At 35.8% G+C, this 6,000-nt stretch overlaps 1 non-coding gene across 1 annotated transcript; it reads left to right on the forward strand.

Annotated features, from left to right (window-relative positions):
* Positions 1–5,420: 5,420 nt before the first annotated feature.
* On the forward strand, positions 5,421–5,607 carry LOC131980071 (U2 spliceosomal RNA). The gene has a single exon (XR_009395178.1). It is a non-coding gene; the product is annotated as a U2 spliceosomal RNA (small nuclear RNA).
* Positions 5,608–6,000: the final 393 nt, after the last annotated feature.

Here is a 6,000-nt window from a genome sequence, read left to right on the forward strand (position 1 = left end):
CCGCCCCACTAATAGCAACTCTAGCTCTCGTGAAAATATTAGTCGTCGTAATTTATCTGTCGCCGTTTTGTTTATTTACCTACTCTGTCAGAGAGCTTAAAGCACCGTTAAACTACCACAGTTCACCTGATGTTCTGTTGACTTATAGTAATCATTGCCTCCAGGTTTCTTCTGCACAGAGCAGCAGACCTGGGTGTTAACTGTTTGCACGGCCTTGTGCAGTACTATGAATCACTTTTACAGGGTGGGTTCATTGTTTAAATAACAGCTGAGTATCCTTTTTCATGCAATCATGACAAATGGATTACTGGATCATTGCACAAGTGAAAGATCACCTTCTCGTGACGAACAGTGACTGTGTTTCTGTCTTATTATGTTGTTAAAACCTTGATTTTTCTTGTGTATTTTAGATTAGCCCTGGTGCTAAAACCTACGCTCTGGGAAGTATTTTATGACTGAAACCACCATGTCTCCATATATAATCTCAAAACCCTGTGATTAATTATTTTTGTATTAGTAAAGCCAGTTACACAATAGATGTCACTGAATCATTTCTTTTGTTTGTGATGCCACTCTGAAGATTTAATTAACAGACAGTTAACCACATCAGTGATGTTTGACAAACAGAGCTTACAACATGACTTTCTATAAACTACACTGAATCTCATATGGCTCGTTTTGTAGAAGTCACAGCTTATAGAGCAGAGTTTAGGGTGCTCAGGCCAGGCAGGAGGCTGTAACCACAGTATAACCATGAACTAACTGGTATTTGCCAGCTAATGCCACCACTAAGACGAAAGGACAAAGAAGGTTTTGTTTCTTGGTTGTTTTGTTTGTTTTTTGGGTGAGTCATTGTGGCAAATTCTGAGAAATTAAGCAGGAGGAGTCTTTGACAGCTACGTATCCCTGGCAAATGGTCCTACACTCTTTTATATCATCAGGAGCAGTGATGGAAGAAGTATTCAGATCCTTTACCTAAGTAAAAGTACTAATCCCACACTGTGAAATGACTCCACTACAAGTAAAAGTCCTGCTTTCAAAACAGATTGTTAAATATATTCCAAATATATTATTAGATTATTTGTATTGATGCATTTATGTAAGCAGAGTTTTAATTTTGTAAAGATAGGGCTCATACTAAATATACTGTGTAATATAGGTTTAATTAAAAAAAATCTTGAATTACTTTACGTTTTGACCTGAAAAGTAACTAAAGCTGGCAGCTTAAAGTAGTAGAGTAAAAAGTACACTATTTGCCTCAAATTGTCGTGGAGTAGAAGTATAAAGTTACATAAAAAAGGTAAAGTACACATACCTCAAACTTTTTGAGTAAATGTACTTCCACCACTACATTCCACCACTGATCAGGAGACATTTCTTCAACAGTGTATACATTTTTACACTTTTCTTGGTTTTTATAATTCAAAAATCACAAAAACATATTTTCTTTGAAGCTGCAGAGAACATAGTCCTAAATGAAATGATGTAAGAACTCTTTTTTTTCTGTCTGGGGGTTAATTAAAAGCTACCGAGCAGATCATCCTAGAGATATCCTAGACATCCTAGAGATCACCTCAGTCTAGATGGTATTAATGTACCTCAACACCTGAATTAAACAAAGAAAATGAGAAGAAGCAACCATAGTGCACTTTTCATTCAGTCAGACAGCACATGTGACAGTGGGGGATGGATAAAAAATGCTCTGATATTCTGCTTAAATAATATGTCACTAAAAGCATACCATAACGTTATAGCAGGACAGTTCAATCCAGCTGTTCCATTACATCCAGTTCAGTTAAAGTTCAGTCCAGTTAAAAATCAACTTTAAAAGAAAGGTAAATAAAAACTAAAATACTGCAGGTCAAACTCTGCAGGTAGACTATATTTTATGAGCTCAAAGTATGTTTTTGCACATAAAACCTCACTTACAAGTGACAGGAGTAAAAGATATCACAATGATTTTAAAGCTGTTTATAAAAAAAGTTCTTGAGTGTGCACTTCATTTATGTACAGCTAAGGGAAAGGCCAACATAATGACCCCATAAAAGGTAATTATTCACAGTTAAACAGCTCTTCAAACATTAACAGATTTAATTACAAGGTGTTACATCAGACATATAACCAAATCATCCAGCCCATTAATTAAATAAACACTGTAAAAAGGTTATTATAACAAAACAACAAAAACTGAAACTGAAAAAAATATAGATTATAATATTATTATTATAATTGTTAGTTTAAATTAAAAAACAAAACTGAAACTGTATTGTGTGGTTGCAAAACATACTAAAACAAACTAAAATTATAATGAAAATCTCCTTTATTTTCATCTTTGTCAACTTTTTTCATACATAAGCCTTTTTGGTTGATGTGAAATGTATTTATTTAGCTCCAACCAAACAGCTGCTGGTTGGTGAACATGCAGGAATAAATTGGTGAATGTGTTTATTGAGAAAGGGATGTGACACCACTATGTGAGTCGATCGCCTTCAAAAAGTTCAGTACTTCACTCAAACCAACATTCAAAATACCCGGAGCTGCAATAGTTAATAACCTTATTGGGGCTGAGATGGATAAGGCAAAGGACATTTTTGAATCTCGCACCCAGCAAATACCCCATTACAAAAAACTAAAACTAATAAAAACTAAACTAAAACCAAGCATTTTCAAAAATAAAAAGTAATAAAAACTACAAATAAAAAGCTACACAACAAAATTAAAACTAAAATGACAATGACAAATCCAAAACTACTACAACCTTGGTCTGTAATGAATAACCCTCAATAACCAACAAGTCCAACAACTCCAAACCAATCCAAACCATAGGAGCACACGTTTGTTAAATCCGACCCACAGGAGTGTTTTCAACACATACCCATATCTTTACTCATAACCTGTTCATTTTTGTTAGGTTTAGGCTACAAAACAACATGCTTAAGTTTTGGACAAAAATTACTCAGTTAGGAATATGAATAGATATTAAAAAAAATAAAAAAATTGACATAAATACCAGTGATGTAGAGGTGATATAATTACGTACAGAAAAAAAAAGCAATGTTTACATTTTTTTTCACACAGGACATGAACACCGGCCTCCTGGGTCAAAGCCTTTGCTTATGTCACTTTCCCCCTTGGTGTAATATATAATAACTACGTACACTAGAGGGCACCACTATCTACAAACACACATGGGGCGTTTTATGCTGCTGTACAAAGAAAATGTGGGGTCATTTTTGGGGGGAGACAGTCTCTGACTCTGGTGCTTCTTCTACAGTATCGTACTTCCATCCTAAGTGTGAAACCGAAGGATTGGGTCGGGCAGGATGAATCAAATATTAAGTAACCCTGAAGGTGTCAATGTTAACAGAGACAAAGATAGGTGGGGCTATATCAAATGTCGGCACACTCTATAAACTATCATATGACCATGATGAGGGAAGCATTTCTACTCCCATCTCAGCGCTTGTATGAGTCATCAGGTAACTGGTTTTAGTATATCTAAACCATATCTGTAACGGTTTGTACAAGGTGTGGACCATAGACTGTATATAAATAATGGACATAGTCACCGTGACGTCACCCATTAGTTTGTGGACTGCCCGTTGGAAGCCTGGAGTTCAGCGTTACACTCATAGACATATATACATAGACTCCGCATTGAGTGCTGAAGCGTACGTCGACGTCGCCGCCATCTTGGATGTGGCAAAGTGGAGAAGCGGAGACAGCGAGAAGATGCCTCATTCATGTGCTGCATGGAAATGTACCAACAGATTTACAATACAAACCCGATCGCATGGCCTTACCTTTCACAGGTAAGAATCAAAAAATACTTTTGATTGTATCTGGCTATTATAACGTCATTTTACGAACAGAATTTGCTGATTTTGGCTAATACTATGAAGTCCCGCGCATAATACTAATAAGATAGATTACTTTACTTTATTCATCCCCGAAGGGAAATTCGGTTGTCACAGCAGTCCGGTATTCAAGTACAATAAAATACAATAGAATAAAATAAAATACTGAGGTAGCATAAATAAAAAACAACAATATAAAAAACACTGGATAGAACAAGGACACTTAAGAAGTTAAAAAAGCAGATCAGTTGGTGGGTTGGCAAGATGATGGTAATTATAATTATACTGATGATATGATGGCAGCAATGCTATACTGACTAGACGGTATATAATTATCATAATAGTACAGTATATAATATAAAATATATGTAATAATAAATAGTAAAAATATAAAATAAAATAATTATAAATAAAATAGTATGGTATATTATATATAGTATGATATATAATATATAAATATATAATAATAGTAATAGTAATAATAATAAATAAGGCCGGTATAATAATAATAGTAGTATATTACAGTATATAGTAATAATAATAATAATAGTAATGTCAGCAACAGTACATATAATAATAATAATAATAATAATAATAATAATAATAATAGTAACTTAATAGTAACTTGCACACACTCACAGACTGCAATTGTATAGCTGTATAGATATGTATTCTCATCAATGCCCCCTGTGTAGACATACTGTATATGTTCATCAATGTGAATATAAAAACGATTAATCAAATCAGTTAAATGTAAACGTTTGTGCTCTTTATTCAGAAAACCCTCATGTCACATCTACATTTCAGGATCTGGTTATTATAGACACAGATTAAATGTTAAATTTCAATATGTAATGCTGCTCCGCTGTTCGATCTGCCCTCTGTCTGCTCTGCTCTCTGTCTCTGTGTGTGTGTGCGCGGCGCTGACTCACCCACAAGGCAGCCTCTTGGTAATTACGTCTCGCAAAGTTGTGTGCAAAGCGCCGGTCAATTTACGTGCACGTGTACTGGTCCTATGAAAAACAGTGAACACCGGACATTCTCGTGAATTTATAAACCCCGGCCGGGCGCCCCGGACAGGACGTAAAAAGTGGATATGTCCGGGCAAAAGAGGACGATTGGTCACCCTAAACATAAGGAGTAAACATTGATAATCATCACTTTAGAAGTTACAGACTTTGTTTTTGGTGCCTATTTGTTTCCCAGATATATTAGTGTGTGTGTGTGAATGGGTGAATAAGAGGCATTAACTTAAAGCACTTTGTAGAAAGGCGATTTATGAAGTTCAGTCCGTTTCCTTTCATTAGTTTACAGGCAGATCTGCCACATCCAATATGGCGGCCGCGCTGACGTATTGCAGCAACGGACCAACCTGCTCAATGCTGAGTCTATAGCTGTGTCCCAATGTCAAGGATCCTTCCTTGGTAGGATCCTTCCTTCAGAGTCGGGTCCTCCGAAGGCAAGGCAAGAGTCCTTCCTTTGACTGGTGTAATGCACAAATGGGACAGCCTTCGGAGTGTGCAGCTGTGCGTCATTGCGTAATTGGACGTCCTGCTTAACTTCAGCGCCGCTCTCGGCCCTTTGGCTAAGATCAAGTGTAGTATCTGTTCTTATCAGTTTAGTAAAAAATAAATAAATAAATTCAGCGCCGCAATTTCAAAATCAGTTCACGACATGAATGTGTCTCTGGCATCAGCACTCTGACACATATTTGTGAAAATGGAAGAAGATGCTTTAAGGTTGAATCTCCACGATTTATCAAGTAAAAACCATAAAGTGGATTAAACCTGAATATTTAACTGATCCTGGCTGAATTCGGCCGCTACTTAGTGCCATGAACGCAGCGGCGCATAATTCATCATGGAAATATGTTCTGTGATTTTTTATTTTTTATTTTACAGTAGCCTACAGTACAATAACAGTTATTTATAAATAACAATAACGGATAATAGCGGACTTTCGGTCCCTGTAAAAACAATAAAGAAATGTATAACTTTCTGAATGGCACAGTTGCACATAGTACATCATCATGGACACATATAAATTAATAAACAATAACTTTAGCGACTGAGACGGCATTAATTAACTTAACCGGCAATGTATCAAGATGAAGTTTATTATCTTTAAGCTTAATATTCTGGCA

Source organism: Centropristis striata, chromosome 1 (assembly GCF_030273125.1).
Source record: "Centropristis striata isolate RG_2023a ecotype Rhode Island chromosome 1, C.striata_1.0, whole genome shotgun sequence".
In the NCBI taxonomy this organism is placed as follows: domain Eukaryota; kingdom Metazoa; phylum Chordata; class Actinopteri; order Perciformes; family Serranidae; genus Centropristis; species Centropristis striata.